The sequence below is a fragment of the Phocoena phocoena genome, chromosome 4 (assembly GCF_963924675.1).
Source record: "Phocoena phocoena chromosome 4, mPhoPho1.1, whole genome shotgun sequence".
Classification (NCBI taxonomy): Eukaryota; Metazoa; Chordata; class Mammalia; order Artiodactyla; family Phocoenidae; genus Phocoena; species Phocoena phocoena.
This window is the reverse complement of record NC_089222.1, coordinates 4,416,913-4,440,775: the sequence shown is the minus strand read 5'-3', so window position 1 is coordinate 4,440,775 and position 23,863 is coordinate 4,416,913. Positions and strand designations below refer to the sequence as shown.

Genomic DNA, 23,863 nt, shown 5'->3' with positions numbered 1-23,863 from the left:
CAGAAATTCGTAGGCTATACTGTCTGTCAAAATGAGAAAAAAATATAGAGTTCTACTTTTAAAGTGATTATAGACAGTGATGGAAAGACTAATCGATAAGTGAATTTCTTTTATGCTGAAAGGGCCAAAGGACCGTGAATATCCATATCAGAGAGACAAGTCCATCCTGGTCTGTGCATAGTACTGGGAATTTAAAGCTGCTGTTCAGACACTTAAAATGAATTTTAAATTACTTAATGCAAGGGTTAAACATGCTTTCGCTTTTCACAAGCCCCCTCTGTAAAGCTACTAGATGCCTTCAGAGATGTTGGTTAGGGGTGGTTTCTCTAAAGGTGTCATCTGTTCTCAGCCCCTTTTGGAAGTTGCATTTACCTTTCCTGGTCTTGGGGTTACTGTGTGGAAACCCCGATACCCATCCACTTTATTTCTAGTACAGGAGAAGACTGTGAACAACTACAGCAAGATAGCAATAATCGACACGTGATTTCTCTGTCACAGTCAATGGAAATACTGCAGCATGAAATACCCTAACTTGGCCAGTAACCAATGATTCCCTTTAAACAAAATCGTACAACACTTTTGGATGTAATATTTGCTCTTATTCAGAGAAGAGCCCTGAAAATTCACTCTATGCAAAGGGCTGTGCTGGCATCGTGGGAGGGGAGTGAACTAGACCTGGGTTCTTTCTCCTCAGTTTCTAGGGCGTTATTCAATGCATGGTAAATCCAAAAGGTCTGGACTCCAGCGTGCCAGCTCCTGTTGCAATTACAGGCACTTAGTCTCACTTTCCATGAAGAGAAAAAAAAAGCTTAGGATCTTGGGAGATTGTATGGCATTTCAGATGAAACGTATCTGTGTGGAATCCTTTCAAGGACCTAGTATCCATGAGGGTTTCAGGTTTTCATGAGCTAGGACTTCCCTGGCAGTCCAGTGGTTACGACTACGTGCTTCCACTGCAGGGGACAAGGGTTCGATTCCAGGTGCGGGAACTAAGATTCCACATGCCACGCGGTGTGGCCAAAAAAAAAAAAAGTTTTTCACGAGCTAAATATAAAGCCACTGAATGCAAGGGTTAACTTTGCAAAAAGAGTTTCATTTCGTTTTTACAGAAGTGAAAAGCCTTCTCACCCATGCATGTTTCTATGATGTCTACTCAATTGTCACGGACTCTAATTCCTTGGGAAATTGCACCGTATAATGCTCCATTTTATTTTTATTTTTTTAAATTTATTTTTGGTTGTGTTGGGTCTTCGTTGCTGCATGCAGGCTTTCTCTAGTTGTGACGGTGAGCGGGGGCTACTCTTCGTTGCGGTGCGTGGGCTTCTCATTGCGGTGACTTCCCTTGTTGCGGAGCACGGGCTCTAGGTACATGGGCTTCAGTAGTTGTGGCACGCGGGCTCTAGAGCACAGGCTCAGTAGTTGTGGCTCACGGGCTCTAGAGCGCAGGCTCAGTAGTTGTGGCGCACGGGCTTAGTTGCTCCGCGGCATGTGGGATCTTCCCAGACCAGGGCTTCCTGAATTGGCAGGCGGATTCTTAACCACTGCGCCACCAGGGAAGTCCCTAATGCTCCACTCCAAGTAATGTTAAAGTTATCACAGTTTTTTGTAGCACCTCCAACATTTGATTTTTCTGCAGAAATTCTTAAAATGTGGTATTAATTCCCCTACCTGCACAGAAATTAAGAAATACAGCCAAACTGGGTAGTCACTGCTCCCTAGTGAAGGGAGCTAGTCAACATGCGTGGATGAGAGATGATGGAAGGGACCCCACCCAAGGGGACATTCCTCCCTAAAGCACAGCCCATTAAAGTTTGCTCAGCACGTCCCCTGGGCCAGCAAGAGCAGGAATTTCTTCTAAGCAAGTGAGGTTATTTTTGCGGGGAGGCAGGGGATAGGATTACCTTCCATTTTCCTAAGAGTCCGAGGTGGTTTGGGAAAAGGGCTCCATTCGTGAGAGGTGTTTACGAGCTCGTAATTACTGTCTGTAATTACATTCATGATAATGGTATTCTGTTGTTTAATTGGCAGGTTTATTGTTGGGGCACTGCCGGCACATCTGGGCCTAAGAAGCCCTGGTTGGGTCACGGGCAAACTTGAGGGATTTACTTAAGGAGGATTCTTGATTATTTTCCCAAGAAGAGAAGGGCATATATGATTTCCTATTCCATTCCCAAGGAGGGATGAGACACGATTCCAGGCTCCTTCAATTCTGCCTGCCGAGGATGCTGTGAACTGTGTTGTTTATTTATTTATTAATGGATTGGTTGAGATTTCAATGCTCCAATTTTATAAACAAAAATTGAGGTTATTTAATATTAAAGCAGAGACAAAAAGTTTTAACATTGTTTTAATCAAGTAACATAGCTGTTTGAAACAGGAAAGTTTAAGACAGTTGAATAGAGCAAAGTGAAAGATGATCAGGATAGCCACTCTGATTAATTCCTTACTAGATGCATTTGAATTCCACTGTAAGTCTGGCACTGGACTGAACACTGGCCTAAGCCAAAATTTTCTCTTTAGTGTTTAGAAGCCCTGAACGTTTTCCTTCAGATTTAAAAGAAGAAAAAGAGAGAAAAAAAAAAGGAAGAAAGAAAAAGGGAAAAAACCCCTCTATAACAGAACCTCCTTAGCTTGAAAATGGATATGCTGAATGCAACTTCATACCCCCTAAAGAATTTCAGAAAATGGCAAAAAATTTAAAACCTAGGTGAGATGTGAATCTGCGAAAACCTCTTCTCTTTGGTGTGACAAAACTCATTCCCTCCTGGTAGGTATATGGCTCTCCTTCAATTTCATCAGAATCTATCAGAAAAGGCAGCCGGAGACCAATTTGTACCTCGCCAGTAAGATTGCTAGGGTTTAATTTCTTATAATATCAAGCTAACAAGGTTTTATTATACCAAATGTTTGTAGAGTTTCAATGTGAAAAAAACTTACATACATTTTGAACTGTGTTATTTCCATGTTTGCTTGGCAATGATGGTTTTCAGGGATTTCCTGCTATCTCTGTATCCTTTGGTTCCCCCAAACCTCAAACCAATGAGATATTTCTTTTTAGAAGGATTAAAATCTCGTAAGACTACATCCGTGAATCTCAAAGTTTGGTAAATATCAGTCATGTGAGGCGCTATTAAAGATGGCAGGAGGGCTTCCCTGGTGGCGCAGTGGTTGAGAGTCCGCCTGCTGATGCAGAGGACACGGGTTCGTGCCCCGGTCCGGGAAGATCCCACATGCCACGGAGCGGCTGGGCCCATGAGCCATGGCCGCTGAGCCTGCGTGTCCGGAGCCTGTGCTCCGCAACGGGAGAGGCCACAACAGTGAGAGGCCCACGTACGGCAAAAAAAAAAAAAAAAAAAATGATGGCAGGAGACCAGGCTTATTGAAATAGGATGGGGCCTGGGCATTTGTATATTTACCAAGTTCTACAGATGGTTCTGATACCCAGTAGAGTTTGAGATCCACAGGGTTAAGAAAATCTAAGGTAAGAAAACAAATTATTGGCAGATATCGGATAAGGGTGCAGTTCCCTTCTCAGACTGGAAGGTTTTACACGCCCTGGACTAAATTCGCATTATAATTAAAACATTCATCAATTGTTTTGGGATCTACTGCTTGAAGCATTAAAAGTCAGATGTTAACTGGAGTTATCTTGTAGATTGCAGGTATGGATGTGAGTAAATACTCAGTCAAAAAGCCTGTTCTGGGACTTCCCTGGTGGCGCAGTGGTTGGGAGTCCGCCTGCCAGTGCGGGGAACGCGGGTTCGGGCCCTGGTCCGGGGGGATCCCACGTGCCGCGGAGCAACTAGGCCCGTGTGTGCCACAACTGCTGAGCCTGCACTCTAGAGCCTGTGAGCCACAACTACTGAAGCCCGTGCGCCTAGAGCCCGTGCTCCACAACGGGAGAGGACACCGCGATGAGAAGCCCACGCACCCCAAAGAAGAGTGGCCCCCGCTCATCGCAACTAGAGAAAGCCTGCATACAGCAGCGGAGATCCAATGCAGCCAAAAATAATAAACAAATAAAAATAATATTTATAAAAAAAAAAAAAAAAAAAAGCCTGTTCTGAGGAATATCTGGGACACAAATGTGCACAGTAGTAGAAATACATTTTTTTTTTAAAGGGAGATTCTGGAAATGACCGTATCTTATTATTCGCATGAAGAATGAGTTCTTTAATGGATCCCAGTTAACAGATGGCTTTTAATATTTCATAGTCTAGACATCGACAATTAATTTGTCAGTTATGATGCAAATTAATAAATAAGTAGAATCAAAGGAAAGAACTAGATAGGGGCATGTGAACTGCTACTAAAATAACTAGACACACATTGACCTGTGTGTCTCGAGGGCGTCTAGATTTGAATGATTGCATCTGTGTTAGATGACCATAATTCTAGTGGCTCGAATGACCCAGCATTGACCTAAAGGGTTCTTTTGCAAAAAGAAACAAACATAAATCCTATGAACAGAACTGCCTACGTCCTATCTCTGGAAATTTCGTTAAAGATAATGGAAAATAAACCTGTCCATCAAAAAAAGGAGAATTGTATGAAAATACGCAAGTGTTTCAGGACATGAAAGCAAGCTTACACCTTAGAAAAGTGCTAAGGCAAAGGAAATGGAATTATGACAAAGTGCTCAGGAAGGGTCTGCTGAGTATGCTGGGGTCTCATGGCACCAATTACGATTGTGGAGTCTGCATTAAAAGGCCATCGGTATGAGGCACTGAGACCCCCGAACCGTATCCTGTGTTCAGCGGATGTATATATAACACGCTTTGCCAACCCAGTGAGTGTGTAGAATCATCATCGTAGAGCATCGGGCCACTAAGTATGATGTCTCTGATTTCCGCTTAAGTTTTTGACTCCAACCCGTAAGTTCAGCCTTGTGGGATTCTCAGACACATCAACTGACTTTTATTTGTGGAGTCACGTAGAACAGGAGACTCGTATTTGGCTGAGCATTTACTATGGGCCAGGTACAGAGCTAGACACTTTGATTCATCTCCATGAACATCCCGGAAGGACACAGTGTTCTACTGCTTGATTGAGCCCCCACTCCCGTGGCTCTGCCCCCTGTTCTCTGGACATGTGGGCTTCAAACCTGGGAAGCTCATTCCCACCACAGGGTCTTTGCAGAAGCTCTTCCCTATGCCCGGACTGCCCCCTTCCCGACCCTCATACAACCACCCCCTGTTGTACCAAGAAAACCACGAGGATACAACTGCCTCCCCCTTTTACAAGAAGGTTAGATTTCCCCTGATGCAGAACCTCTCAGGGTTGCATTTCTCCAGGAAGATAACTGAAAATGAAAAACCTTGGTGGAGGGAGGCAGGGAGGGGGCTGGAAGATCGGCGTCCCAACCCTTCGGTGGAGTGGTTGGTGGGTCTAATCTTTGAAGATCACTTCCTGTCCCTAAGTCTCAGATTTTCCATTTGCAAAAGGGCAATATAATATTGCTCCTGGGATTTTTCTAAGGCTCAAATGAAATGATGTATGTGGATGTATTTAGTAATTAAGTGCTCTTCAGGTGTACACAGTGCTGTAACCACCTAATCTATATTGTGTACATGACCATATGTATCTCTTTCTATCCAAAGGGAAAAAATACTATTAATAAAACAATGTGTTACTTTTCCTAATAAGATATTCTATGTTCAGTGGATACAGGTACCTTACCTTTACTCTCAACACCATGACCATCATCAACACCGCTACCATCACCATCTGGTCCTCAACAGAACGTGTGTGTAGGTGAGGTTGTTTTTGATGACCTCCCACTTCCTTTTGACCCCCTTTTGATCGTCTCTCCCTCCTCCCAAGTCCTTGCTATTCTCATGCAGTCCTCTGGGTGCTCAGTCACCACTGTGGGAGAATCCCCTACTCAAAGATCTCTTAGTGACCTCGGGCAAGTCACTTCTCTTCTCTGTACTTTAGTTTCCTCACCTGCAATGTGGGAACATTCTATTGCTGTGATGATTAAATAAGTTTGTACATAAAAAGGTCTCGGAACAGTGCACGGCACATTGTAAACGGTAAATGTTCGCTCTTTACTCATACACTCAAATGATCTCTTTCCTTTGCCCCATCCTCCAAGCTCAAGTCTTTTCTAAACGTGATTCTCAAAGAACATCTCCTGAAGAAAGAAGTTTGACAAATGACTTCACACCACTAGCTTAATGGCTTGGAACCTGGGATGAGTCACCCCTCTCCGCAGAAGTTGTGATTTAAAGAGGATGCTTGAAGAGTGTAGGACCGTAGCCCAGGAATGAATGCCTAAAGCTGGATGTCTGATGACCGTGCAAGGCAGGTGGGAGAGACATTTTGGCGAAGTAGGCGTTTCCGTTCAGGCTCCTGACTATCTCATACCCGGCTTGCTTAGCTTGGTGGGTCAAGCAACCTAATAGTGACGACACAGGTTTGATCCCTATTCACCTTTCAAGACGTGGCTCATTGTTTAAGCTTTTCTTGAACCAATCCATCCACCCTCAAACTTCCATAGTTCCAAAAAGTATCTCCCTTCCTCTGCGTGCTACTTTGTACCTCGTGCTATAACCATTTATATACATGTATAATTTTCTCCTTTTCTTTTGTGGTTACACTTACATTACCTAGCACAATGTCAATGAATAACAATTAATATTTCTTGTTCCCTAATAATCTGATAATTGCAAAGAGAAAATTGCTACCTAAGCACAGACTCTGCCTATTTTCTTATCCAGAAGCCACTGGTTAGTCACAAGGTGGATTCATTACTATTAAAACCAATTCAGTGCGATTTTCCATCACCAACAGTATTATCGTCCCCAAACTGCAGGTGAAAATGAACGCTCTTCTGCTTTTTTAGAGGCAGGACAGGATAGTGGATAAGACTATGGGCTCAGCTGGTCAAGGTTCAGATTCTGGCTCTGCCACTTATTAGCTCTGTGACTTTGAGAAAACTGGACCTCTCTCTGGAATATCTGTCCTGTTTGTCCTGCCTCCCCTGCAAGGGCAAGAACTTATCACGGCCGCCTTGTGTGTCAGTGGCATCCCCACATTTTTCCTCCTTTACGGGACCCTAGTCAATTTATCCATCTCTCAAATCCCACAGCTCTAAGCACAGTGTCTTAACATGACAGGACCTCAATAAATGTTATTTGGAGATAACTGAATGTAATCTAGGCAGGTCAGAAAACCCCTGAAGCCGAACAGAGCACACACAGACTCTTATCTATCCAGGAATTTCTACCCACAGAACAGTAATGTGTTCTGTGCGAGACAAGTCAGCCAGACCGCTCACGTGAGCAGCGAAGGTGGCCCCGCCAGGGACAGATGCTGGGGCACAGGCTGCGGGGTGCTCTGTGCTCAGAGAAGACAGAAAGGGCAGCCGGGTGACTCTGTTCCTCCCACTGCCAGGCTGGGTGATCTCGCTGCTTTTACTTTGGCGTTTGTACCCCATGAATGCTCTGCCCAAGCCACAGGTGTAGCCCACTGTTTGCTTCCCAGGCCACGTGCGTGGCCGAGCTCTACAGACGTGCCACTGTGTGGCTGGTGAGTCTCAGGGCTGTCCTCTCAGGCCCCCTGACCTGGCATAGCACCCCTGGTCTAGTAGCATCTGGGATGGGGTGGGCCGGCCACCAGAGGATGGACTGCGGGCTTGTCTCCTGGTGCCTTTGGATCTGCCCAGGGTGGCGTTCTTTACCTGGCCTGGGAATCTTCAAGAGTGACCTGAAGCTGTACGGCCTTGGGCACCGTTTACTTCCATTTATGAAGGCCTTGGCGGGTGGTGCTTCCCCAGAGGAAGTCACGAGACTTGTAAATTTGGAATATTTGGGCAAGAAATGGAGAGTTCTCTGAATTAGACAAAAATCAAATTGTTGACTATTTTTAAAGGATATTCACTATTACTACTTTCAAGAATTGTCAGGGAAGGTGACACAACTTTGCTGAGTAATCTGGGGTGAAAATACCTCACAGGGTGGGTGTGAAGGTGACAAGAAGCAACATACGTACGAGGCCTAGCTTTGAGCAGACATGCAAGTGCTGGCAGGGCTCCCTTCCTATTTTCCTACGAATGATTATGGAGATCAAAGCCACCGTTCCCGGTGGGCGGGATTACACAGACACTAGGAACCTCCCAGGGCAGGGTGGACACTGTCCACACAGACTCTCTCACTATGCCAGCCTGTGGTGAGTTCCTCTCCTTTTGAAACACATTCGTTGCTTGTTCTAAAAACATGCAATCGTGTACTGTTTCTGAGATCTCACTGATATATATTCGTATTCCCAATATAAAGACTTGGCTAGCCCTGGAGGTTGGGACCAGAGACTACCTTGATATTCTCTACCATTTAAACCTGCAAAATGGAATGAAAATGCTCTGACCACTGTAAGGCACACGAGGGAATGGGTCACAGCTGAGGATAGGGCCTTCCAGGCCCCTGGCTTCTAAAGGACTTGCGGCCAGGGAGAATAAGGAAGGAAGGAAACCATGTATATTATTGTGTACGAGGTATTTTACATGCATAATAATAGTAATAATGCTGGTATAAGCAGCTTTGGGCAGGAAAGAGCACTTTGCGGGAAGGAGCTCTCTGCAGGAGGTCCCTTTTGTCTTGTCACCTTTATACTGCCACCAACCTTAAACCAGGCGCCCCATGCTCTACTCATCCTGGCCCAAGCGCCCTTTTCAAACCTTTGGCTCACACAATACGTTGCTTAACCTGTTGGTTCTTTCTTTAGATCAAAGAAGTAGAACTGAAGAATAAGTAATTAACAGACCACCAGATCTCTTGCCCAGCTTCCCCTTCAGTCACCTCAAGAATGAACAGCATCTAAAGAAAGATCACGAGATGACAAGCCTGAACTTGGCAGTGGGAGCCTACAAGTCTGACCTCCTCCCTCAATGATTAACTGAGATTACTTCCCCTTTTCCCTTTAAAAACTTTCATGGCCAGGTAGTTTCTTTGGAGTTGGTTTTGGGACACAAGTCCACCTTCTCCCCAGATTGCTGGCTTTGTGATTAAAAGCAACATTTTCTGTTTCTACCAACCCTTGCCTCTTGAGTACTGATTTTCGAGCTGGGAGCAGCTAGACCTGAGTTTGGTTACACTGATAAAATGTACTGAGCACTTACCATATGCCGGGTTATTAGACTGGGCTCCATAAATACAAATTACTGTTCACTGAGCACCTACTGTGTGCCAGGTAGCCTCCTAAGTGTTTTTCATACATCATCTCATTTATATGCATAGCAATATCAAGAAATAGGTATTGTGTCTGTCATTTAAACCAATGAGGAAATAAGGGTGCAGGCGAGTTAACTGACTCCTGTGTTTCTGTTTAGGATGGGTTACAATGCACAATAATTATTAGTTCCCCGTTACATTTGTGAGTTCCTTAACAGCTGGGACCATGGCTTGTTTAGCTGCTTGCCCAGCACACAGCACTGGGGTCTGGTCCACTGAATGCTCTTTGCCTGGACTGAAACTGAACTGAATGGGCGGCTCTCCCCATCTCCATCCCTCTCCTCCACAGCCCAGTGGGAGCATCCTTCTCCCCTCTGTGCTTGTTCCGTTTTCCTGTGGCTCAGCTAAGTGTCCTTTCCTATGGCCCCTACACACTTTCCCCCAAACTTCTCTTCCTTTATGTCTTCCCCTTTCCAAGTGCTATGTGTCTGTGGCTATTTCAAGATCTGGAGCAGAGGTCTCTAAAGAAACTGGGCGCTGGGGTTTGAGAAACAAAGAATGACATTTTATTTGAAAATTTAGAGAGAAAAGCTTTTATTAACACTGCATTGATGTACGTACAGAATGAATGAATGAATGAATGAATGAATACTGAGGTGGGGGTAATGTGCTCAGGGCTTACTCATCAGCTGCTTCACTCCTGAAATTTTATAAACAAGATTGCTGAGGCCCTTGTTCAGCCTTTGTCTGTTTACCTGAAACGCGTCCTCAGAAATATCGTCTTGTAGGCAAAGTCTTGCAAAATTAGCCTCTTTGTTCAGATAGGCTGCTTTCCATTGCTGTGTGGTTTTGGTTTTCTTTTCCTGAGCACTTGCCTATTAATTTGCCCTTTTGTTGAGCCTGGCCTTCTCTGCCCTTGCATGCAGGCGAATTTAAGTTTGCTATCACAGCGGTTTTCTCTTGTTTCCCTGGCAGTGATCCTCAGTCCATTAAGAGAGTGAGATCTGGGAACTGCTAAGACAGAAACAAATCTTTTCCTTATCTGGCTGGTCTCACTTCTCCAGTTTTCCTGCCTATTCCACTAGGCAATCACTATCTCCATGAAAAACAATCAACATAGCCACAGAACTCTCAAATAAGTATTCTGAAACTAGAAACTATAATGATCATCTCTTGGTAAGTTAAAACCATTAAACATTGTTACAAGTGTGTGTGTTTAGAACCTTTAAATGGGATGCACATTCATCTCTTTTAAAGTTTAGCTTGAAACAAAGTTAAAAACCAAGCAACAAAACAACCTGTGTTCAAAGACCACGGGGGAAACTCCACTTGGAGTTTCACCCCATGAAAACTCGGCGGTATTTACCCACACGGGAACAAGCTGAATGCTGGAACACCGACCACAGGCCCCAAAGACTGGGAAAGGACTTTCCAGTGAACACAATGGAATCCTCCCTTGGGAATGGTCATTGGTTTTCCATAATTCATACCGAATTTAATCAGAGAATCCTCAGGTCGGATGACTCAAACTTGGAGGTAATTACTCTAATGGCCACAGAGATTCCATTTAGGATATTAAAAAGGCTACAGCTGTTGCAGGAACGTTCATATTAAAGAGCCACAAATGCACAGTAAAGGGAACAGATGTTTGTCGCCAGGATTAGATTTCTCCTGTGCGAAAGTTCAGGTCTTAGTGTTTATTCTTGTTGCCAGTCTGAACCCACAGTTTTGAAAAAAAACATAGGTCGCTTGTAAGCTCAGCCCCATTTTATGTTCCCAAACTTGAAATATACCTTCCACAAGTAGGAAAGAATGTGAATCTTTTCTAACTTTTTCACCTAGGACCGGGACATAATTTGTGGATTGAGAACAAATTTTGAGATTTACCATTTATCAAATAAAAAGACAAAATATGACTTGGGTAATCAGAACAGTTTTGTACATCACACTTTAAAGGAGTCTTATTACTTGGCAGCAAAACACAAATTCTATCAATGAAATTACACACACTCAGGGCTTAACAAACTGGACAAACATATACGCTGCTGTTAAAAAAAGAAAGTAACATACAAGCCTACAGAGGTCCCTTCCTCTGGGTTTTCATAGACTCTCACGACCGTTTTTCCAGATATTGCTTTGTGCAAAGGGGTAACTAGGAGCGAGATCTCGGCAGATATGCCCTTCATTTACAGAGGAAATATTTCAGTCTGGAGAAGGATTGCCCATCTCCAACCTGCCTGGCCCCCGGCGAGGGCCAGGCGTGCCCCATGGCCCCTCCATCCTCAAATGGCTTGTGAATGTCTAAGAGGCCTTATTACTCTCCCGTAGTCTGAGGACCCACAGAATCAGCGTCACCGGGAACTTGTTAGAAATGTGGGATGCTGGCCCCAGAACGGATAAATCAGAATCTGCTTTTAAACCAGATCCTCAAGTGACTCACGCGCACACTGATGTCTAAGACACTCTGTTCTGGGGCACAGTCTCCATACAAAGTAGACAGGACTTGTTAAGCGTGTGGCTTAGCCAGTTTAAACTTTGGTGGGATATTTAATATTTACTGCAGCGAGATGATTTTCCTATCCAGAAATCAGAGAGGAAAGTAGTATTTGGTGCATTGCAGGTTAGGGAAAGTAAAGGGACATGCCTTTATTATTTTTTTAATTTAATTTTATTTATTTTATACAGTAGGTTCTTATTAGTCATCCATTTAATACACATCAGTGTATACATGTCAATCCCAATTGCCCAATTCATACCACCACCACCCCCCGCCACTTTCCCCCCTTGGTGTCCACATGTTTGTTCTCTACATCTGTGTCTCTATTTCTGCCCTGCAAACCGGTTCATCTGTACCATTTTTCTAGGTTCCACATATATGCGTTAATATACCATATTTGTTTTTCTCTTTCTGACTTGCTTCTCTCTGTATGAGAGTCTCTAGATCCATCCACGTCTCTACAAATGACCCAATTTCGGGGACGTGCCTTTAATGCCTTTATTTCCTAAATGGTTAGTCGGTAACTTTGCTTCATGAAATGGAAAAATCCAAACACAAAGATTTCCAATTATAATTTCCTTTCCTTTCATTTCATTTCCTCTCTAGAGATATCCAGCAAAATAATAAAAGTAATAGCTAACATTGAATGTAGGCTTACTAGATGCCAGGCACCCATTCTGAGATTAAATGTAAGATTTAATCTTCACAATACTCTGTGAGGCAGCAAGATTATCCTCAGGTTTTAGATGAGGGAACTGGTGCACAGAGAGGCTTAGCAACAAACTCAAGATCACACAGTGAGTAAAGGACAGAGTCGGGATCCAAACCCGAGGAGGGCTAGCTGACCACGCCACACCTCTCCCTGTTATGGGAAACCAACAGCAAATGACTTAGGTGACCATCTCAGGCAGAAGAACTAAATTCTGTGGCCTGAAACACAGAGTTAGAGGTTTGAAATAAAGACACTAAAGCTCAGAGAGGTCCCGTTCGTGCTGCAAGTCACCGGATGAGGGAAGTGCTGGGGTGGGTCTTCTGATTTTTCATCCTATGATCTTTTAATTCAAAACATACTTTTTTTTTTTTGGTATACAACAAGGATTTATCGCTCAATCTCAACACTTTCAAATTCTGACATTTTCACTCTGTACCTCAAACATTAGTAGCTGTTTTTCTAGTTAAGACTTTTGTCTTCCAGTAAATCTACCAAACACAAGACAGCTCTGCAGGGCACGATTCTCATTCCCACACTGATTTTTTCAAAAGGCTAATGTTTATGATAGTACCAGCTCTGCCTCCAAGTGGCCAAAAAACTTAGAAAGAAAACAAAAACGAACAACCGAGGTAAGGAAGAACTGACTTGTGTCCTAGCTGCCCATCCCAAAGGTTAAAAGGCCACCTGATGGTTTAGAACTGACAACGGGATAATTTCATTTGGAGTTTATGATATTGAGAGGTAGCCCTTTTAGAAGGTCTCCTGGGTGCCAGGAACGGTGCCCACAGTGCTTTATTTACTCATTAGAACGATGCTGTGAAGGAGATGGTGTTATGAGCCCCGTTTCATGGATGAGGAAACGCTGGCCGAGACAGCTAAAGATATTGTCCAAAGTTACAGATAGTAAACGGGGAGCTCTTCTCATACTCCCTAGGTTACATTCTGCAGGTGAGGCAATGGTAGCCCAGAGAAGAAAAACATTTGCCCACAGTCACGAAGCTAGTTAAAGGGCAGTGCTGTGCTTGGAATCTTCCTCCAGAGGGGCCAAGCTTGGCTTGATGGCAAATGGGAAATCCTAGGGAATGACAGTGGACCGTCTCAGCGTACATATTGCTTTGAGGGAGGTTCATCTAGCTCCTCAGGAAACATGGCTCCAGAAAGCCAAATCTCTCCTTAAAAAAAGAACGGAGGGGCTTCCCTGGTGGCGCAGCAGTTGGGAGTCCGCCTGCCGATGCGGGGGACGCGGGTTTGTGCCGCGGTCCGGGAGGGTCCCACATGCCGCGGAGCGGCTGAGTCCGTGAGCCATGGCCGCTGAGCCTGCGCTCCGCAACAGGAGAGGCCACAGCAGTGAGAGGCCCGCGTACCGCAAAAAAAAAAAAAAGGAAAGGATGGAATCCAAGAGCATATTTCTTTAGAAATGTAGGATGCACATGATGTCCAAACGAACAGGCTTGTCTTATTTTGAGCATGGAACAAGAGATGTTTGAGATGCAAACATTTCCAACTTTCTGAAAGTCTGGCCTGAGATATTTTCTGACCAAATAGTAACCAAAAGAAGAATAAATATTGTGCTGTTAGCAATTAGCCCGTGTGTCTGGTACGCGTCCACAAATGGCAGCTTCTGCAGAAGGAGTCGAGCTACCAAAGTGATGGAACCAACGCGCTCTTCAACCCAAGAGTGTGTGTTCTCTTGCGTATTCTCGTGGTTGGATTTATTGGGGACAGTGTGGCAAGCAAAGTCGAAGGTATCAAAAATGATCCACACTTGCTTCCCAAGACGGACAGGCAGCTCACTTCCTGGGGCTGCCTTGCCTACAGCTGCCTCAATTCTAGGGGTCCATTTGCCTGGAAGATGAGACAAGGTGGGGATGAGGAAGTAAATTGCCAAAGTGAGGAAGCTGCTCTGGAAGAAAAATCCCATTCTGCGTGTTACCTCCTCAAGAGGGTCACTCAGTGGACCCACATACCGACTCACAAAGAGTCACAGCCTGAAGTTGCCATGAGCACCTACAGGGTTGCCCTTAAGCTGGCAGTCTGCACCCAGGATTCTGCCTTCCTGGAGACAGCTGACAGTGTCTGGAGACAGGCCAGGGATGCTGCTAAACATTTTACGATGCACAGGCTAACCCTCCACGAGAATTATGCAGACCCTCAAATCAATGGTGCCGAGGTTAAGAAACCCGCCTGCAAGACTGTGAGGTGAGCGAGGTTCTCGTGGCCTCTGGTTCAAAATGCTCTTACTCTGGACTTCCCTGGCGGCCCAGTGGTTAAGACTCCACGCTTCCACTGCAGGGGGGGCGCAAGTTTGATCCCTGGTCGGGGAGCTAAGCTCTGGCATGCCACGCACACAGCACAGCAAAAATAAATAAATAAATAAACTTTTAAAAATTCTCTTCCTGTGACCCGAGTGAGGCACTGGGTTTCCTCCTTTCTACCCTCCTCCCACGGTCAGTGTGACTGATTCCAGGGAGGGACAGTCCAGTTGAATTAATACACACTAAGGTGTGAATGGCTGATAGATCCAGCGCTAGCAGGAACAGCTGCAGTTTAAATGACTCATGAAGTTAATCTAAATTCAGCTCCAATCTGGGAAATTTTAGCGAGAGTGCCCTAATAACACAGGCACTTATTTTTAGTAGATGGGCGAGATGGTGAAATTTGCAAAGCATTGCTCACCTTTTAAAGTCCTAACATACATAAACAAATCTGTGATGTGGTTCCATGGGGATATAGTCATGAATACCTTTTTCTTATTTACCTTTTTCTTGGCTGTGCCATACGGCTTGTGGGATCTTAGTTCCCCGACTAGGGATCGAACCTGTGCCCCCTGGCAGTGAAAGTGCGGAGTCCTAACAACTGGATCACCAGGGAATTCCCTGAATACTTTTTTTATTACAAGCAATTATTTGTACTTGGTATTGATCACAGTTGCTTTCCAGCAAGGGAAGAAACCCTATAAAAAAATTCCTGTGCCCCAAACAGAGCTTATTTACCTTCTCTTCATGTCTAATACTGACTTGTGGGTTTGATACGCTAGGGCCCATTTGCTGGGTATTTGAACGGCCCTCGTTACCATAAGTCCCAGGCTGTCTCCTCTCTGGACTGCTGTGGACCTATATTTGGACGGCAGGCTGCGTAGGCTTTTATTTAAAGCAAGCGAAGCAGACACAGCCTGAGCAAAATAATTAGCCGTGGAGATGAGCGTCAGAGTCATTTCTTCTCATTTTAAGGCTCAGAAACAGAAGACTTTGCCCTTCCGTACGCAGAGGGTGTGACGATGTGAAGCGGAAGTGATCCTCGCCTGCCAAACCTACATTGGGGCGACTTCACTTTACTTGGCTCTCCAGATTCTTTGTCCTGATGAGCAACAGCTAGGGGACGTATATGGTAGATTGGTGGGTAGCAGTATTCCACGCTGAACTTCAGAGGCAAATCAGCAGGCTCCATTGGTCTTCATCTTATGGGCTCTGGGTAGTAAAATTCAGAGAAGAGCTGGAGCTGAGAAGGGACCTTAGGGCTCACACCAGTTCAAACACCTCGTTTATGGAAAAGGAAACAGGAGTCCAAGAAGGGGGCCTGGTTTGATGGAGGCCATTTGGACAGAGTCACAAGCAAAACCAAGCCTGACCTCCCACAAGTGTACCGACTCCTAACACCAAGTTCCATCAGGAGCCTCCCCTGTGACACAGGGACCGTCTGGGGTGAAGCTGGGTGAGGGCAGGTAGCCTTCATCACGATGAAGCGACCTCCTTGTTTCCAGAACAAGCAGCTCCTGGTTCCGTGTCTCGAATCTGGCCTCAGGATAGAGGCAGCTGCTGATTGTTTAGGATGAACTAATACCGGGCTGAAGTGGTCCTTGTCCCAAGATAACTGGCAGACTCTCTCAACCAGTGCTCTCCTGGGGGCTGGCCCACAATGGTATTCTACGGGGGTGAGCAATGCCGGCACTGCAGCGTGCCATCGACGGTGGGAGTGGGGGACAGTGGTAAAAAGCTACAAGGGGCCCAAGCAGAGCGGACCCTTCGACAGAAAGAGCTACCGAGAGATAGAAAGAGGGTGAGATGGGGATGGACAAGACAGACTGGGGAACGTGGACCCGACAGCCTGTCCAGGAACCCCATACTCTAGACAATTTTTTTTTTTTTTTTGCGGTACACGGGCCTCTCACTCTTGTGGCCTCTCCCGTTGCGGAACACAGGCTCTGGACGCGCAGGCCCAGCGGCCATGGCTCACGGGCCCAGCCGCTCCGCGGCATGCGGGATCTTCCCGGACCGGGGCACGAACCCGTGTCCCCTGCATCGGCAGGCGGACTCTCAACCACTGCGCCACCAGGGAAGCCCACTCTAGGCAATTTAATTCTTGTCCTCTTGGCCAGCGCATGTGGAGATCAAAGGACTTTCTTCAACTAATTTGTGGCACATGGCAAATCCCTGACAGGGTCAGGAAAAACAGCAGATTCTGAATCTTGGAAATTTGGAATCTTAAGCCTCTATTAATTAAACATGCCATGGACTCTGTAATTTGAAAGGAGAGAAAATCCACCATGGCTACAACTGCCCTTCCCCAAAGCAGAGATTAGACAAATCACAGGCCTGGTCAATATTTCCTGAGTTCTTCCAAGGGAAGGGACTGGGTAAGAAATCCTTGTCTGGAAAGGAGAGAACAATAGAATTGGGTGTCTTATGGAGGCAGGCTAGTGGCCAAAAGATTCTAGAAGCTTTAGTAATAGATTTTCAGTGATGTCTCCTTTCACAGACACCCTAAAGGGATGTTTGAAATGAATGGACACTTCTCAAGGATCAGGCCTGGAAAGTGGGACTGGAAGACCTATTTCTGAGTCACTCCCATGACTCTTTACTTCTTGGACTGTGGGATGGTTTGCTGGGGAGAGCTGGATGGCATTTGATTATGGGATTTAGCAAATGTGCTTGAGCAAGACGACAAGCTAGGCGCATTTGTCCCCTTAAGCTTTCCTGGCAGGGTGGTGCATTTGACCTGGAGATATCTAGGTGGTGGTGGTGGTGATAATGAATGCCACAAAGACGGCGTTTGTTGTTTAGTACTTGAGCTCCCAGTGTCCCAGCCCTGGCGCTAAGCATGTTGTTTCTTTTGACCCTGACATTAGTATCGAGATCGCTAATGGTCATGCCCGTTTCACAGATGAAAAAACTGAGCATTCAGAAAGGGAAGGCCACTTGCCCAAGGTCACAGCTGAAGAAGTAGAGTCACACTGGATCCCAGGTGGATGCAACCAGAGGCCTGTGCCCTCGGCCCCCCTGCTGCCTCTTAAGGGGTCAGCAGTGTGGATATGGTTTGGGGCGCTAGCCATGGCTGGTGCAGAGCTAACTGGAGTAGAGATGGATAGATTTTCCTGGTTTGGAGACACACGTTGTCCTCATTGTTTACCTGCTCCCTCTCTCCTCCAGCCTTTTCCGCATTTAAAAGGAAAAGATAAAAGCAAACAAAGATAAATAAAACAGAGCTTCATGGAAAGAATGAAGCAAGTAAAAAACAGGCAGGCTTTCCAACAAACAAATAGAAAGCTCCTCTGTCCTTTTGAGAAATCATCAAAAGCAATAAAACAAGGGCTGGGAATCAAGAGACAGGGAATCAAGGACCGAAGGGGAGGGGCTCCTCCGGGGTCTCAGGAGAGAACCTCAGCCAGAAGACAAGGCCTCCGAGTCACTGGGATGCGGACACTGAAACCTTCCCTCCCTTGGGGACCTTGCAGGCTCTTCCTGACCTGTCAGCAAGCAGGAGGGGCTTGCTGTTCTCAGGGACCCACTCAGCACCTCTAAATATCCTGCTTCCCTGATTTGTAAAGGCTGCTTTGTGACGTAAAGGCCACCAGCCTTAAAGTGATGCTCTCTGCTTTCACGTTTCTGTTTACTCTTTCTGGAACTGAACACGGATTTTTTGGTAGCTCATATCATTACGTTTTAAGCCCTTGTACCTTAAACATGCCTCATGGAATCATCACCCTGTCAATTCAGTCCCAAACAACAGGAAAACATTCTCCACGGGACCTCTTCATCTCTCAGATGCATTGTTAGTCACTGATTTATGCTACTTAGAATTTCTAGGGACAAACGTGTCTTCCTGGCTTAGATGCGTAGAGCCAAAAAGAAATAAAAAGTCCTATCAAATTTGCAGTGTGAGGGCTTCCCTGGTGGCGCAGTGGTTGGGAGTCTGCCTGCCGATGCAGGGGACGCGGGTTCGTGCCCCGGTCCGGGAGGATCCCACATGCCGCGGAGCGGCTGGGCCCGTGAGCCATGGCCGCTGAGCCTGTGCGTCCGGAGCCTGTGTTCCGCAACGGGAGAGGCCACAGCAGTGAGAGGCCCGCGTACCGCCAAAAAAAAAAGAAAAAAAATGGCAGTGTGTGCAGAGGAGGGTGGTGAGGGGAGGCCAGAGCACTCAGGTGTATTGAGTGCCCACCAGAGACAATGACTGTATGCATATTACTCTGTGCCTTATTTATTTATTTATTTTTTTGACCTCTGCTGTTTCCCTGGGGACCACAGAACTTGTCACACAGGAGCACCCCCATAAATGTTGACTGATTTACTTAGATTCTCACTGCAGTGCTAGGATGCTTTCTGCCCCCGTTGGACAATAAGAAAATTAAGACTCCATGAGCTTAAGCGACTTGCTCAAATTCACAGGGTTAATAAGTGGCCAAGGGGGGATTTGGCCCCAAGGACACATGACTCCAATGTTCTTTTCACTATACCACACCAACTCCAGAAGCAACTAGAACAGGTGGGCAAAACAGCATTGTAGCCCTGTCTAAAGAGGCTGACAGTACCAGGAGGAGGTGCAGAGGACTGTCACAACTGTTTGAACACAAAGATGACTTTAATACAAAGACCAAGTCCTTGCTGAGCTCACTCACTTCCAGAATATTCTCATGCATTTGTACAGCCCTTTGTGACACAGACTCATATCAGAATCTGTGTCTCCCTGCTTCTTGGCCACACAGCTGGACTGCACTTCCCAGCCACCCTTGCAGTTGAGAATGAAAGCATTGGCCACCACCTCCGGGCCCCTCCTATAAAGCATCTCCATGCATCTTTTCATTTTCTTTCCTCCCTTCTCCTGTTGAATGGAGGGAATTCTGAAGTCCTAGAGGTGAGTGGGGATGGAAGAAGGAAGGAACCTGGGTTCCTTCTATAAAGCATCTCCATGCATCTTTTCATTTTCTTTCCTCCCTTCTCCTGTTGAATGGAGGGAATTCTGAAGTCCTAGAGGTGAGTGGGGATGGAAGAAGGAAGGAACCTGGGTTCCTTCTATAAAGCATCTCCATGCATCTTTTCATTTTCTTTCCTCCCTTCTCCTGTTGAGTGGAGGGAATTCTGAAGTCCTAGAGGTGAGTGGGGATGGAAGAAGGAAGGAACCTGGGTTCCTTCTATAAAGCATCTCCATGCATCTTTTCATTTTCTTTCCTCCCTTCTCCTGTTGAATGGAGGGAATTCTGAAGTCCTAGAGGTGAGTGGGGATGGAAGAAGGAAAGAACCTGGGTTCCCAAAGGACCACAGGAACATTACCCACCAAGCAAGAACACGTGGCTTTGGATTTAACATGAGTCAGATGTAAAATTCTGTTGTATGAACTCACTGAGATTTTAGGGTTCATCTTGCTAAAGCTGAGAGCACTGTTTTACTAATGGGCCTTTGAGAATTGCAAATAGCTTTCTTATCTATGATACCATTCAATCCTTTACAAATGCAACAAGTCAACTGGAAGCTGAAAGAGTGAGAGGAATCATCTATGAGAACCATCAAACCATCTGTGTGGCCAGAAGCACATTCCTTTAAGTTCAGGGGCTTAGTTTCTCCACCTGTGATTTTAGGGTGCTGGGTCAGATGGTCTTTGAGATTTCTTCTAATTCTAAACCTCTATAAGTCTTTTTCGATGTCAAAAAATGTGTATTGGCGTGTTCAGACACTGATCTCTTGATACCGCGAGCCCCTCCAAGGCAAGGACTACTTCTCAGTTACCTTTATATGCCTAGAATCCAATCTCTTAGACGCTCTAAGGTTAAATTTAATTAGAATTTTCTGTTGGAAAAAACTCAAAGAATTTACGAATGTTCTGATTTATGCCAATGATTTCTCGATCCAATTTGGAGCACAGGATTGATGCTCATGGATATTTTCATTATGCATTACTGAGTATGGGTAGGCTATTTTATATTCGTTTACGTAGACGTAATCTTTGAAGAATGATTTTATAATAATACTGAAAGGCTTTTTTGATTAAAGGGAGTGCCAGCAGTAATTGGTATTCTGATGCCTTCATTTACAGTTTTATTTAGCTGAGTAATATAGGAGCATAATTCCTATTTAGAGTTGAGAAAATTGGAGTACAGAACATTCAGAGTTTTCTCATTCAAATGGCCCTTAACTTGAGGTTCATAAAAGTGGTATTGGGCGAACTAGGAACAATTTAAAAAGTTTGAAAAGGCCCAAGGGAAATTATACAACCATAGGAGACAGCCTGTGCCACTTTCATGAAAAATCTTATGCCTTCTGGTTCTTGAAAAATAAACACATTTTTTCTGTATATCTGTGTCGTATGGGAACATTGGTCATTTCATCCTGCTCATTGAAAATATCAGATTATATATGTTTTTGATGACTAAAAATAGGCAATGAATTCTATTACTCGAAAAATGCAATTTGGCAGGTAAAATGTTTAAAAGCACAAGGTTTAAGGGAGGTGGGAGGTTAAGGGTTAACAAGAGGGTCCTGGCAGAAAAATGGGAATCACAATTTGACACTGTACAGGTAGAATGAGATCGAAGGAAAGGAAACCAGTGATTTTTTTTTTTTTTTTTTGCGGTACGCGGGCCTCCCACTGCTGTGGCCTCTCCCGTTGCGGAGCACAGCCTCCGGACGCGCAGGCTCAGCGGCCATGGCTCGCGGGCCCAGCCGCTCCGCGGCACGTGGGATCTTCCCGGACCGGGGCACGAACCCGTGTCCCCTGCATCGGCAGGCGGACTCTCAACCACTGCACCACCAGGGAATCCCCAGTGCTTTTTTTTTTAAACTTCTTTTTATTGGCAGCTGCAGGGGGATGTGGGTCCCCCTCCCATTTTCTGCTATCACCTTCCCCTCCTGTGATTACATGTTGCTCCATCCTACCTCCTGGGGCATGTGGGCATCCAGAAAGATGCTGTGTGCTATGGGCCCTTTGCCTCGGCTGGTATAGGAACTTCGGCCCATGGAAAATGAAGTATTAATAATGCCAGCCAGTGTTTTAAGATGCTTATCTTATTAGGGACTGCAGAAAGGAAGAGATTGTATTAAAAAATTATCTACTTCCTTTTGCATGAATTGTTTGCTTCAAATGTTATGTTTAGATGACTCCATTAAAAATGTCTTTCCATAAAATAATAAAGAATAACAAAGGTATTTCTTGGCTCTCACTTGTTAGAAAAAGAAAAGGCCTTAGGTGGTACAGAAAGTTCTTTTAAGAAATCCTAAATAGGAGGCGGAATTTGAATGGGACCCTAAAGAGAAGGCAGGAATTATGGGAGTGAGCAAAGCAACGCAGGGAAAATGTAAGCTTACCTGCACAACAAACCTTTGAAAACCCTCAAACATTCACTTACATCTGTTTTCTTCCATTGTAGTGCAGTAATGCTATGGGCCATTTCTCACCATTAAATTGACAGTCACTAATGTCAAGTGCCTACCTGTGCCAGGTACTGCCTGAGGAGGGCTCTTCCAGGCTGAGTCTCAGTGGACCCTACCCTGTGTTACAGGATTTATATCCATCCTCCATCCTCACCACATCCTTTGAGAAAAGTTCAGCATTTTCAGTGTCGGGAGTTTTAAAAGCTCCCTGAGTGAATCAAACATGCAGTCCAGACTGAGAACCGTAGAACCATGGGGCTGTTCCCCAGACAGCTACATCCCCTTGAGGCTTAAAATGGTAGTCATTTAATTTATATGTTAAAAAAACCCTCTTGGGGGTGGGGGAGAAGGCCTCTCATAACCAAAAGCCCCATACAACTCAAACTACTCACTAAAGAAGTATGGGGTGGCCTTCTGAGCTCAGTGTCCGACTCGATCATTTGCAAGCATTTGCAGGACAGAGAAATACGTTTCCTCATGGCAGCTCCATTCCTGCACCGAACAATGCTGCCCGTGGAGAGCATCCCTGAAGGACTTTATGATCATGTGATCTGGAGGGGCTCCTACCCTGACGGGCCTTTGAGGTAAATGAGATGCTGCAGTCCACCAGCCAGATGCGGACTGCAGGCGCTGTGGGCTTGTCATTCCTGGGTGAAAGTGACAAGGCACGCCAGGTAGTCAACCAGAGCAAAGCATCATGAATTACATCTCAGTTTGTCCCGGTTCACCCTAGATTAACAGGTGATATTTTAGATGTCTTTTGTAGGTACTCAGAGGAAATGCCAGAATGGTAGAAACGTTAGAACGAATGTTGGAAAACAAACATTTGCTTAAACACATCCAATATGAAACAAAACAAAACAAAACGCCACTAGATGAGTGGTTTTTAAGCTTCCGTGTGTATCAGTCACCTGGAGAGCTAGTGAGGAACCCAGAAGCCCAGGTCCTTGTCATTCGGTAATACTGTAGAATAGAGCTGGTTTTGCCTTTTTTTGTAACCAAAATTTTCAGTGATTCTGATACCCCACCACCCAGTTTGAGAACAACTGCTCTTTTCTCAACACTCGGGCGCACATTAGAATCACTTGAGGGGTTAAAGAAAACAAAGACGCCAGAGGCTCCACTCTAGACCAGCTCGGCTGGCATCTCTCGGGTGGGGTGCAGGCATTGGTATTCTGAAAGAGCTCCCGAGGGGACCTGGACGGGCAGCCTGGCCTGAGAACCACTGTGTCCAGATGGTGGTTCTCAGACTGGCTTGTGCTTCAGAAGCACCTGGACAGTTTTAAAAGAATACTGAGTCTTGGGTCCACACCTAGAGATTCTGAGTTAGCGGGTCTGGGGTGCCATGGGCACTGGGATTTTACAAAGCTCCCAGGGTGACTGGAATGTGCAGATAAATCAGAGCAGAACAAGGGTAGGTCCTCCCCCAAAAAGGAAGTCCGCTGAATCCAGCTTCCTTGGAGATTCGTTATATACACACAGCTGAGCAAAAAAGACTAAGCTTCAGTTAAGAACATAAGTCCTCAGTAACGTAATGTAAACCCCGCTGTTAGCTTATCTTTTGTTCCTCCCATGTCATCTTTAATACCAAAAAGAAAATGATGGGCAATCAAAAGTTCTGTAAGATTGGACCTCTGGAAGGTTGTACGGTGAGAAAAATGTCTTTTAAAGCGACTCTGTATAGCAGCATTTTAAAGAGATACTTAGAAAGCAATGGTGGGACTTCCCTGGTGGTCAAATGGTTAAGACTCTGCACTTCCACTGCAGGGGGCTTGGGTTCCATCCCTGTTCGGGGAACTAAGATCCCACATGCCACGTGGCATGGCCCCCCAAAAGAGAAAAAGCA

At 45.4% G+C, this 23,863-nt stretch overlaps 1 protein-coding gene across 3 annotated transcripts in view; it reads right to left on the bottom strand.

The window, feature by feature from the left end:
* THRB (thyroid hormone receptor beta) overlaps positions 1-23,863 on the bottom strand; it is a 354,801-nt gene that overhangs the window by 71,267 nt on the left and 259,671 nt on the right. For 2 of the 3 annotated variants that reach the window (XM_065877091.1, XM_065877093.1), the window contains exon 1: positions 2,842-2,857. The exons of the other annotated variant lie outside the window; for it this stretch is intronic. The gene's annotated coding sequence lies outside the window, so the exon portion shown is untranslated. Of the gene's footprint in view, positions 1-2,841; positions 2,858-23,863 lie in introns of those variants that run through there. 3 annotated transcript variants of the gene reach the window in all.